At 33.6% G+C, this 12,779-nt stretch overlaps 1 non-coding gene across 1 annotated transcript; it reads left to right on the forward strand.

Annotated features, from left to right (window-relative positions):
• The first annotated feature begins 1,548 nt into the window (after window positions 1-1,548).
• Window positions 1,549-1,671, forward strand: LOC131051629 (U6atac minor spliceosomal RNA). Its single transcript, XR_009358615.1, has one exon. It is a non-coding gene; the product is annotated as a U6atac minor spliceosomal RNA (small nuclear RNA).
• Window positions 1,672-12,779: the final 11,108 nt, after the last annotated feature.

Consider the following 12,779-nt stretch of genomic DNA (forward strand, 5'->3'; position numbering starts at 1 on the left):
TACAATTATATGAAATAAGCTCTAATTTTCAAACATTGAAGTATAGTTGTTCCCCAATATGCATAATTGATTGAACTATGAAATTGAGTAGTACTAATAGGGTTTCATTATCTAATTTTTTCTACTATCTTGTCAAATAGCTTGCGCACCAAAAAATCTACCATCTCAAAGAAATGAAGGAATATATAAAACCCAAAAAAATATATAAATGATAATGAAAATTTATTAGAATGATAAAATCAAATTATTTTTATGGAGTTGGAGAATAATTTGATTAGAAAGGTCTTAAATTGTAACATTTCAAATGTAATTAATATTAGAATCTTATTTGACTAAAAAGTCTACAGTAACATTTCTTTGTTAAGGAATATGATGAAAAAGAGAGGAAATTGTTTTTTTGAAGAATCTGCTTAATAAAATATGTAAACCTAGACCTTCAATTTATTATAAGAATGATAAAAACAATGGAATCCATGTAGCATATTATCTTTTACCAATTTAGTTCACACTATTTCTCTCCACCTATTGAGATTGATTGAGCTTCCATTTGATTATTAATTCCAAGTCTTATAGTAAAACTAAGAAAAGTCAATTATTAGTATAATCTTTCTTCACTCCAACAATTAACGTAGCACTTATATTACTAAGAGAAGAATCGTTTGTGTCAACTTATAAATAAATTAATTGAATGGATAATTTATTTTCTCTTTTTGCCTTATGAGAATGTTTGATATTAGAGTGATATATAGAAGAGATAGAAAATGATATAGATTAAATTTTCTCAAAAATATGAATAATTCAAAAATTTTAAAATTCAAGAAAAAATACATGAAAATAAAAAGTTTCTTTATCAAGTCCCAAATCTCGTGAGACATACATTTGAAAATCTATCAATTTTAAAATCACAGTTTCAAAATAGTAAATATAGGACGTGTGTTCATGACCCTAAAATGTAAAGATATAAATATAAGTATGTCTATAACTCAAACAAAACCTAGATAGAAAATTTACATGACCTACAGGTTTATTCTGGATATGCCATCATTTTCTTCAAAGAACTTCGACAAAAGAACACATTTTTTGAAATACTTTTTTTTGATCAGTTCATTCATAATACTCAATAAAAAAAATTAAATGTGATATATCAAAAAATCAAAGATATTTTGTATCAATGATAGTTTAGATGTGACTAATAATGACCTATGAAAGTCATGATTATGTGATTATCCTAAACCAAAATTATTCTCACATTTAAAATTAAAATTATTATAAATCAAGATGATGATGAAAATTATAATAATTGAGCATAATTAGTCATATATTATTTATAATATTTTACCAAAAGGTTGTAGATTAAGAAAAGCTACAATAAAAGAGGAACAAGTGTGTATGATTAATAAAAAATAAGAGGTACTCATTTAGTAAAAAAATATAATTTACTAAACTATTTATGAACACTTCTAACGAATAGAGTCAATACAAAATCATGATGGGAGAAACAAAATACCCTAACTACCATCTCCCTTGATAATGATAGGAACATGATGGGTATTCATAGAAAATGAGAGATGATTGGTATCTCCCTTGATAAGGACAAGAACAATATTCAGACTATTCCTTCACTATACGATAAAGGCTATCTACCACTAGTGGATCTTACCCAAATTTTTTTCTTTGCTTAATTAGTTTAGACACAAGCTTTGGTTTTTTTTCCTTTCTACCTCTTGTCATCCTTGGAAGCTATTATTAAGGAATACAACAAGAATAATAGAAACCTTGTGCTTCATGAGGGTTCGATCCTTCTATTTATGGAGCATATCTAAACCCTCCGATTATTCCCTAAGGGTTAAAGCCATGATTACCCCCCTTCACCTTTGGTTAACATGGACTCTAAGTATGAGATGGAGACAAAGATAGGGGGAATCAAAGGATAGTTCTTCCTCTAAGTAGAAAAAGTATAATGTGTTGACAAAGAAGAAACAAGGGAATACACCCCTTGGGATGAAAAAGGAAGATTTATCATAAGTAGGAAGGTTATGCATGACTCTTTTAGTCTAGAAGATGGGGATTCGAGGGTTGAGGAAGGAGGGGATAACTTGAATTTGTAAGGGGAGGATTTAGTCGGTGCAAGGGAAGTCTCCAAGGGAGTTGTCTCTTCTCCCGTATCATCTAATTGGGTTGATGAGAACATAACTAATTGCCCTGGCTTTCCTAAGGACCTACAAAATTACTCCCCTTTCCTTGTGATTAACCCTAAGAATCCTTATGATCATCTTCATGTCACTGGGCATGTTACGATTGACTAAATCAAGATTTTGAAATTGTTGTTTTCTAGAGATGGATTAGATTAATGTTAATATATAGTCTATTAAAAGAAAAATAGCTACATTGGAGCAAGGTAATGATCGAGCTACCTCAAGGGCCGATGCTGGTGATTTGATATCTAATGAGGAAAAACCTAGAATTATTCCTCTCCTTGAGAATGTTGCAAAAGATGGTGCTCACTTGAAAACAAACTATGAAGGTAGGCTGGGGGTTCTTGAAGCTAAAACGAAGAGAATTGATAACAATCCTATAAATTTGGTCAACATGAGTTATTAATCCATTCACAATAGTGATGAAGGGATTAAAATCATTTAGAATCACTTGTAGAATGTGAAGACTTTGAATTCTATGAATAACATTGTGATTTACCTAGGTTTGGATGAGAAGGGTAAACAGGATAAGGATCATAGTGGTGATCCATCAGCTCAAAGCCATGGGCATTTCAAGAAAACAAGCCGGTAGGTAAGGCTCAAACTATAAGTGTCTTAGAACCTATTGATGGTGTTTTGATGCACTATTGAACACAAAATAAAGTATTAAATAGTCCATCCTCTCTTGAGTAAAGACTCTCAAAGGCTGAAGATTCGCAAAGGATCACTTGAGATGACTTCAAGGTTCTTTTATGTTAGGTCTTGACTTGTTAGATAGCTTCAATGGTGTTTTTGTGCTTTGTTGTACCTATGAGGGAGCTTACGTTGAACACCTAAATGCTTGAATGATGTTGGAATGTAGGATTTCACTTGATTTGATTTAAAAAAAGGAAAAAAGATGAGGGTTGAGGAAACTAATCTAACTCTAGGAATGTAGGAGCAATGAATGATCCTTGATGAAACTCTAACTAATTCTTGCTTCGACATGCAACGAACATCTCCACAAGGCTAGTACGATCTTCTAAGAATAGCTTTACGATGTTGAAATCACTACTACAAGCATAGACGCCATTAAGTTGATGCATATCAATGAAGAAGCGATAATTGAAGTTAAGCTTAAGTTGAATGATTCCAGTTGACTATGCAAGGCAATTTACCATTGGCAAAGTGTTAATATTATGGATATACGAATTTCACCATTGATCACACAAAGTCTTTCATTCATCTAAAAATATGAAATCAAATTGAGAAGTATAAGGACCATGCAAATTGTTGAATCAACATATCAATTTCACCATATCTTCAATGAAGTTTACATGTCTTTTGCAACAATATCTTGGCAACAATCTTTGCCTTCTCCTAATCTACTCTAATTGATGTCTGCTACACTATCCTCTACTCTTGAACTACTGACTATTGCTATTGACTATTAACCTTACAAATGAAGAAGTAGAGCCTTATATAGTGCTCTCATTACATTTGATGACTCAAATCAAATTGAGATCAATGACCAAGATTACAAGATAGAAACCCTATTGCAAAACATTTAATGCTTGACCAATGATACAATTACATTTAATGGGACACATTTCCTTCTTAGAAAGTTTGACCAATGATTGATGATGGTAGGTACATCAAACTTCGCGCCCTTGTAGTAGTTATCTAGATGAGCTAGGTTCTTTGAATCTGAACGCCTTCTCATGAAATAATGTGATTGGATGTAATGACAACTAGGTGCCAACTCAGCTAGTTTGGTCTTCATAACTCATCGCAAGTTTATGAGTGAATAAGGCATATCTCTTGATACTCACCTTTTCCAAGCACTTGATGTGATGATGACTTCATTCATCTCGATCTTCTAACTTTGATTAACTCTTCTGAAATCATCACTTCGTCTCGATCAACTACATTCACGAGCTTTCATCTAGCTATACTGGCAATGATTCTTGGATTTCCCATGCCGACCGTCTTTGTGTAGATGAAGCCCATAGAACCCAACAAGATCATAGGGCATCAATCTCGAACGCTTAGTGAATTCTTCATCGATCTTGCAAATGCGACTCACTCGTATGACCATTTTCACTGAATGCACCCTCATCAAGCCCTTTGAATTGGTTATGATTTCCCAAATTTCTACATTGAATGTGATGTGAAGGACGCATCGCACAATGTAAGTGTGGAGATAGTGTCCTAAGTGCTTGCGAGGCATGATCATTGCATTGATTTATCGTGTCGACTCTTCGATTCGCGTTGCATGTCGCCTCATCACGTGACGCCCATATCCATCTTATGCTTCTTTGTTCTACGTTCGCCGCGTTACTTCTTCGTTGATTGATCGAGGCCGTAATGCGTGACGCGTGCGAGCGAGGCATGACGAACACAACACTATCGCGTAGGCACAACGGCTTCGAATGGCGTATGGAAAAAACAATCCATGATATGCATAAGAGCAACGCGAGACAAGCGCGTGACAGCAACGTGCAAAGGCAATGCATGACGACTAAGCGTGATAAGTGTAATGCGACGCGCGATGAGTGCGTGTTAGCAATGTGGAAAGGCATGACGACTAAGCATGATAAGTGTAATGTACGCGCGACAATGATGTGCGACAATGATGCGCAACGCGAGAAGGTAGCGCACAACGACAACGCACATATTTTTCCATGCCTTGTCAAATTTTCAATTTTTCAAAAAAATTATATATATATATTTTCAATTTTTCAAAAAAATTATATATATATATTTTCAATTTTTCAAAAAATTTATATATATATATTTTTGATTTTTTGATTTTTTGATTTTTTTTTTAGATTTTTGAAATTTTTTATTTTTTTATTTTTTTTGTTTCTTTTAAATAGAAAAGACTCTAACTCTAAATTATGTTAAGTGAGACACCTTATTAATAATTATGCTTAAAAAATCGAGGGTCCCCATTTAAAATGGGGCGATGTGTGATTTGGTCACAACAGAACCTAGACCAGATGAAAGAAAAAGTCACTAAAGCTTTAATGAATTTGTGTTAGTTTGTTTTCTTTCTTTCTTTGACCTATTATTTTAGAGGCCTTTTCCTTGTTTGTCTTTTATGTTGTTGTTAAGTTATGGGCTTGATGTGTGTATTTTGTTTGCAGCTCTTTGTTCTTATGGTTTTGGGGTCCCTTCGAAACCTTATTTCCTTTAATGAAAACCAATATACACTAACAACAAAATGTTAAAATAGATGTAAGTAAATTCATGTCAATGTTTGAATGAGTCATTTATATGATATAAAAATAAGCTAATAATGAATGTCATATGACGTTGAATATATGATCATTTTTTCCCAAAACAAAAAATTGACAAAAATGGATATTTTGATGTGTGATTATTATTATTAAAATAAACCCAAAGATAAGTTTCATTCTTACTAGAACCCAAGCATGAGGAAATAATTTTTTTTTCCTCATATATATTGGATTTAGGTAAGGGCCATATGATTGGGTTTGATGCATATTTTTAAAAAACATTATTATTATTGAATATGTTTGTTGTGACTATAGAAAATATTAAAAAACAAGTTTTTAGCAAATCTAACATCTTAAAAAAATGTGAAACTCGATAATTATTTTCTAAATATATTTGTTAAATGTCTCAAGTATCCATAAATTTTAATTGTTCATGAACAATGTTAGTCCTTCACCTTTTATCCATTATTTTTTTGAGTTTCATGTTTTAGCCATTGCCATACTCAAAAGCCTTGTTGAGATTTAGTTTAGTAGATGACTTATCCTTGTGCTTTGCATGATCATTGTGTCCCTAAGGATCTCGTTGGTTATTTCACCCAATCTCAAGTGCAACTTTTAATATTCAAGTCACGAGTTGAACTCCTTATTGTAACAATTTCACTTGGATGTATGGTGATTATTGAGGAGGTTCATTACACACTATCCAAGAATGGTTATATGTGACTAAATTTGAGTGAGCCAATGGATTCTTTCTTTGTCAAAAAATAATTGTGTCCCTAAATATCATATGTATCTATGGCATGTACCCTACCATTTTAATTATCATTCACATCCATGTGTCATCAACAAAATATAATATATATTATAACCTACATACTTTAAAAGATCTTAAAAAGCAAAATTTTTACTTCATTAATGCATCTATTGTTCTAAATCATATTCATTTTCTAAATCTAATTTAGAAGATTTTATGTCAAACAACTATTGATCTATTAGCTAGTCCATTGTCACCAAATTATTTTTCTACTCTATTTTCAACTTTTGAATACAATAGGTTTAAAATATGTACATCCATGGCCATGTTCTCTTCAACTTCCTATTTATTTTTTATTAGAGTAAATAAGGTTTTATAGGGACCTAAAACCCAAACAAAAGAAACCAGTCACAAGGACAAACCAAATGCTAAGCCACAACGGCCTAGAAGCAAAAAAAAGTTTAAACAGGGTCCACTGACCCAAAAACTACATAATATTGTTCAACATTTGAATAGACTTAACATTTTTATCCATAAAATTCAGATTAATCTTAGTTAAGTCCTCCATAATGTTGGCATTCACTAGATTACCATTGTCCTTGCTATGGGTGCATGATGATGGTCCCATAATGGCCTTAGTATCTTTCTCTGGGTTAATCTCCTTATCCTTTCTCCCTTTACCATAAACCGATATCAATGGAGAGGCATGAGTAGCTAAGGGAGAGATACTGAAAGATTGAGCTTTCTTGTTTAGTCTCCTAAGTCCCTATGTGTTGTTAGTCATGGTCATCTTGCTAACAACAATAAATGCTCTCAAGTTTTTATTGATCTTATCCATCGCTATCTCCAATTTCTTGATTTTATCCTCATGGTCCATTTTCATGGCCTCCACACTTGTAGCTATCTTCTTACTGAGTTCCAATAGCTTATCTATATTATATGAGGAATGGGTATTCATAGTGCTCTATCTGGTTGCCACATCGTTGATTCCACATTTCAGCCTCAAAATCTCTGACACCGCCCATTTGAAAAAAACTATTCTTTCCATCCACCACTTCCTTCACAACATTTTTCACATCCACTGCACTTGCCATCGAGGATCCCATGTCCCTATCCATCAGGAATTCCTTTTCAACATCAATTGGGATTTCAATTTGGATGCCCATATCTTGTTGTTCATCATCAACCATTGGTAGACCACTATTATCTTTTTTGCCCTCTTCTTTCTTCTTTCTGACATTCTTTGTCTTGTTTGAGTGCAAGATAGGGAGAATTGAATTTCCTTTTCCCTCCCAAAATAGGGCTCTCCTTTTTTTTATTGCTCTAACCTAAGGAGCTTGGGGAAACATGTACTTTGTCTTTCTTAATAGAGCTAGGGCTTAAGGAGTCAAGAATGAACTCCTTACACAAGATGTAGTCATAATCCACCTTATTTTATTTCTCCTTGTTAGTTTTATACCCATTACCCCAAGCAGAGTTGTTGTTAGGTTTTTCATGGGTGCCTAGGTGAAAACAAGCCTCTACATCAGAAGGGTAAGACTGTAATTCCATGGACTCTTTAGTATAATGCCAATGAACATTATGAGCATAATAAATACTATTCATTTTAGAAGTCGAGGGGTAAGGGCTAATCTTGAGAGATTTAGGATGCTCTATAATAAGAAAAATTAACCCCTCATGAAGGACAGTAGATTTCTACTTTTTTAGATGGGCTTTAAGACTATTTTTCAAGGAAGAAAGAAGGTAAAATGATATAGATATACACCTATCATGCTTAAAGTGATTCAAAATAGTAAAGTGATAGTTGGAAATAATCTTTAAATGACCATCTAAGGTGATGTACCTCATAATCACCTCAGCAACATCCACCCATAGAGACTTGAGATCCTCGTGGTTGTATCCTCCATCCTTTGTGCGTTGGACTTTATCCCTCTCATATTTCAAGAAGAAAATATCAAGGGCTTCCTCTATAATTTTCCTACCTCTATAGAACTTTCTTCTCCACTTCCTATTTGTTAATTAAATGGAGCATGTGATGTTTAGTTAACTTCCTAACTATTAACAATATATTAAAAACCATTTCTTCTTTGTGTGAGCTTTTTATAAATGAAATTTAAGCTAGAATAATAATTTTCTTTCTTTATATTCCCTTGAGAGAAAATTAGAACTCAAGTATTATAGGAGCCTGCATATATAATACCAAAACCATACTTGTCTTTTATTTATTATGACATCCTTTAAATATTGTTCATTTTTTCTTCTATATCTATATGAGCATTCCTCTTAACATTCGTTCAATATTTAATTTATCAGGTTGGTCAAGAGAAATCAATTGATAAGATTGTATAAAACAATATCACGTGAATTTCTATTGAATCCTATGAGCTAAGGTGTCAAAGGATAGATGATGTGACCTAGTAGAGCTATGATACATATGAAATCAATGTTATAATTTTGGGAACTGATTGTAGGTGTGGCATTTATTTATTTCTCCAAGAATTAGCTTTAGAGGATTTTCTTACTCATACAAGGAAAGTGTATGAGCACACCTCGAGAAGGACTTATTTCAATAATTACCATTTATAGAGCTAGCCATTGTTTAACAAATGAGAATTAATAAAATATTAATTGTCTAACATGGTTGTAGGAAAAAGGTTGTTGCGGTAGCCTTTATATCTATTATTCTCTAGAAAGATCTATCACAAGTCCTCAAATCATAGCCCTTTTATTTCCCCCTCCCATAATATCAACATATGTAATAGTGATATTTTCATATAAAATGTTACTAAGTCCTCTAGGGAGCATAGGTGTGATAGGCTTGTTTAGCTAACTATGACCACTAAGATTCTGGAGGCGATTGGGGAACCCCCGTAAAAAGAAAATTGAAGATCAATTGGAAGAATCTACCTTTAATAGCACTGCTTCTAAGAGCACTGAGGAGACCCATAATAAATCTTTGAATCTTTTCCTGTAGGATTCAATTTCTTATTCCCATAGTAGAAACCTAGTATAATAAGGGTCTCAAATGGTTGAATAGCTTCAATGATTATGGCCATAAGGAATATTAAGAGGTTGGAAGAGGTTTGATCAAAACCATGATTGACAGATAATGTTATGAATATTAAGGATGTCAATGTTAGGGTTGAAAACTAGGAAACACCACAAAATTGCCTAGTTTGTGAAAGAAATGGGAACTAGATCAAACACTTGGAGAGTGGCATTGAAAGCCTAATCAAAATAAAAAGAGACCTGATGAAAAATCTTTTGATGGAGGTCAAGTCTATGGCAAAGAAGAACAAGAAGAATAAGATAAGCAAATCCCATGCTTGGATTGGCGATGGATGGACAAAAGGAAAGATGAGTAACAACTTATTCCCTTGGGAGGAGGTGTTGAATGATATGTTTTATAGTTGGGGCTATATAATTTAATGTCTCCTATTGTTTTCTTTTGATGTTCTTCATCTTATTTTTTTTAATTAATATTTATTGAACTATTACGTTTATGGTTATGCTATGTAAACTTAGTTAAACTCTACATTTAATGGTGGGCTTACTCTTCATGCCCTAGTTATTTTTTAATGATGGATGGTTTTTCATTATGATGTGTAACAAGTTGGGACCCTTACCTACTTAACTCAATAAAGTACAATATCACTTTAATCAGCTCAACCTCATGATCCTCCATGAAAATGATTTAAGAAGAAACATAGATCTAATTTCTTTTACTTGTGAAATTATTTTATTAACCTTTTACACAATTATGGAGCCCGGTCACTAATTTTGAGCCCCTTTAGCCATGAATCCCTATGTGTCTTGGTTCTATACTTATGAAACTATTGGGAATTTCAAGATATCGTTTCAAATTGAATATCCACTATTTGATGTGTGGTTTAATTGTGGTGTTTGTCTTGTTCTTCAATATTGTTTGCTATAAAATAATTCATAGAGTTAAAGAACCCATGTGACTTGGTTGGACAACAACATAGAAACGTTATTTATCAATACCTCTAGTCTATAAATTCAAGATAGATCAAACAATCATCTATATTAGATTGCACAAAAAAGAAGTTAGCACACATCAAAGGTTGACTTTGTCAATATATGTCTAGTTTGTGATCATGATTCTATACCTAATTAACAAAGTCAACCCTAAAAAGAATATACAAGAATATACTAATCGTAATCCACAACTACCAAAATACTTTTATCCCAAAGCCACATACTTTAACATCGCAATATATTTGAAATCACTGTTTGAAAATAAAGTTGAATTGTCATATCCTACAAAATATTGATTAAATAATTTGTTACTTCAAATTTGATTAACATCTATCATCTGTTTACCTAGACTAATTTATATTCATCTATATTAATTTTATTAAATGAATTTAAATTATCTTGTAAGAAATGTATTTTTCCAAATAAACAAACCATTGTTTATATAAATAATCAAGATAGATAATAAATTTTAAATGATAAGTAAACTTCACAATTAGAAATATATAATAATTTTATTGAATGAATTTAAATTATCTTTTAAGAAATATTTTTCCCAACAAACCATTGTTTATATAAATAACCAAGATAGATAATATATTTTAAATAATAACTTCACAATTATAAATATATAATAATATATTGTCTATTAAAATATTTTTAGTATATAGATAAATCTTACACAACATAAGCTTCATTAACTTAAATCATCATAAAAAATAACGATAAGAATTTCATAAGGAGATATAGAATTTGGAATGGATTGAACTAGTACTCATGCAACCTTGGCATAACTTCAAATCTTCTGCAATAAAACAATGTAAACGACTAAGCTACGTGGGTTTTCTTGATCCGTACCCTTCGCACGGCTCAATTAATGGCGTGCTGAAGAGTATTTGTTAAGCTGACCAGAAGATTTTCGATGGCAACCATGAAAATCCAAGCACGTAAGGAGCGTAAAAGGGTAATTTCCCACTCAATTGTTGCGTGAGTCGCAAGGCTTCCAAAAATAAGCTCCATATTTTATTTCCCACTTATGACTTTGTTCACGATATGTGAAATATTATAACAAGGATAAGGTGGGCAATTAAAACTTTGTGTGGGATTATTGTCTTATTGACTAGATGGCATTTAGTGTATATATATATATATGTGTCAAAGAAACGGGATTCGGACTCGGCTCGGACTCGGCAAGGCCGACTCGGACTCGGACTCGGGACTCGGCGTCAAACTCGGCTCCAGACTTGGCTAGACTCGGGATAGTGAAAAACTCAAGAAATTTAGAGATTTTTAAATATTTAAAACTTGTTTCAGACACCCTTTATTGAATACACCTTAAAGATACAATAACATCATCAAACTCGGCTCATTTGATTACATACACAAGTATACATCAATCACATAAGCATAAATGCAAATTGTAGCTGAAGAAAATAACAAACATAGATATATAAATATTGTCAAATGTATACAATATTACAAAACTCATGGAATAAAAAATCCATGTCATCATATGATCATCATCAAATGTTTCATACAAATACCAAAGGTAAATACAACTACAAGTCTATGGCTCAGAGGAGCCTGCACCCTCCGGCCCCGGCCCCCTGCGAAGGCGTCTAAGGTAGGTCCTGGATGATTCGACTGCCATAGCCACTCCCCATGACACCATGCCAGGCTCACCAACATCAGGAACATTCGTGTCACTATTTGCCTCTAAATCTCCTGTCTGTGCTCGTGCTCTCCGCTCCTCCTCTGCCATGGCTACAGTCTCAACCTCTATATCTACCTGGTCGATCCAATCAATGTCAGACTCGGAGGTTAAATTTTCTCTACTTCTATCGACGCAGTTTCTCCCATATTTTTCGACGGGGGTTTGGGGGCAACGCCCCCAAGGTGGGGTCAAGGGGCAGCGCCCCTTGCGCGCTCCCTGTCGCGATACAGGGCGAGGTCGAGGGGCAACGCCCCACGAGGCCAAAAAAACTTATTACAAGTCTGAATTAGGGTTTCTTTGAGAGTCTTCCTTAGGGCCTGGTTTTGCTCTTGTTGCTAATTGGGTCTTGCTTGGTGAGTGAGTATCATTCTTGAAGGTCCAAGCTAGGTCAAGTTGGTGAGTGATAAAGTCTGGAATGTCATCCTGATCTTCAAATGCCTTGAAATTTGGCTAAGTCTGGAATATCCTGATCCTGAAATTTGACTAAGTCTGGAAAACTAAAGAATCCTCCAAAAACTAGATTTTGCAGTATAACTCCTGGAGGCCCGAAACCACTCTCAAACATCCTGATAGTATATATGGAATATAACTTCACTTATACTTAAATGTCATATTCCATAAAATAATCCTGACGGAGAGACCAAAATGTCAAATTTCGCCCTTCCAAAAAAACTTATTACTTTTAAAAAAAACTTTTTAAAATGTTTTTTTTTTTGTCATTTTATTGACCCAACCAGTAGCCGAGTCTGGGGCTCAGGACTCGCCGAGTCTGGTGATTTTGAGCCAAACTCGCCAACTCGACGAGTCTGGCGAGTTTACTCCCCAGACTCGGACGAGTCCGAGTCCGAGTCCCTAGGACTCGCCGAGCATGACTCGTACTCGGACTCGCCGAGTCTGGG

Source organism: Cryptomeria japonica, chromosome 7, assembly GCF_030272615.1.
Source record: "Cryptomeria japonica chromosome 7, Sugi_1.0, whole genome shotgun sequence".
NCBI classification, from domain to species: domain Eukaryota; kingdom Viridiplantae; phylum Streptophyta; class Pinopsida; order Cupressales; family Cupressaceae; genus Cryptomeria; species Cryptomeria japonica.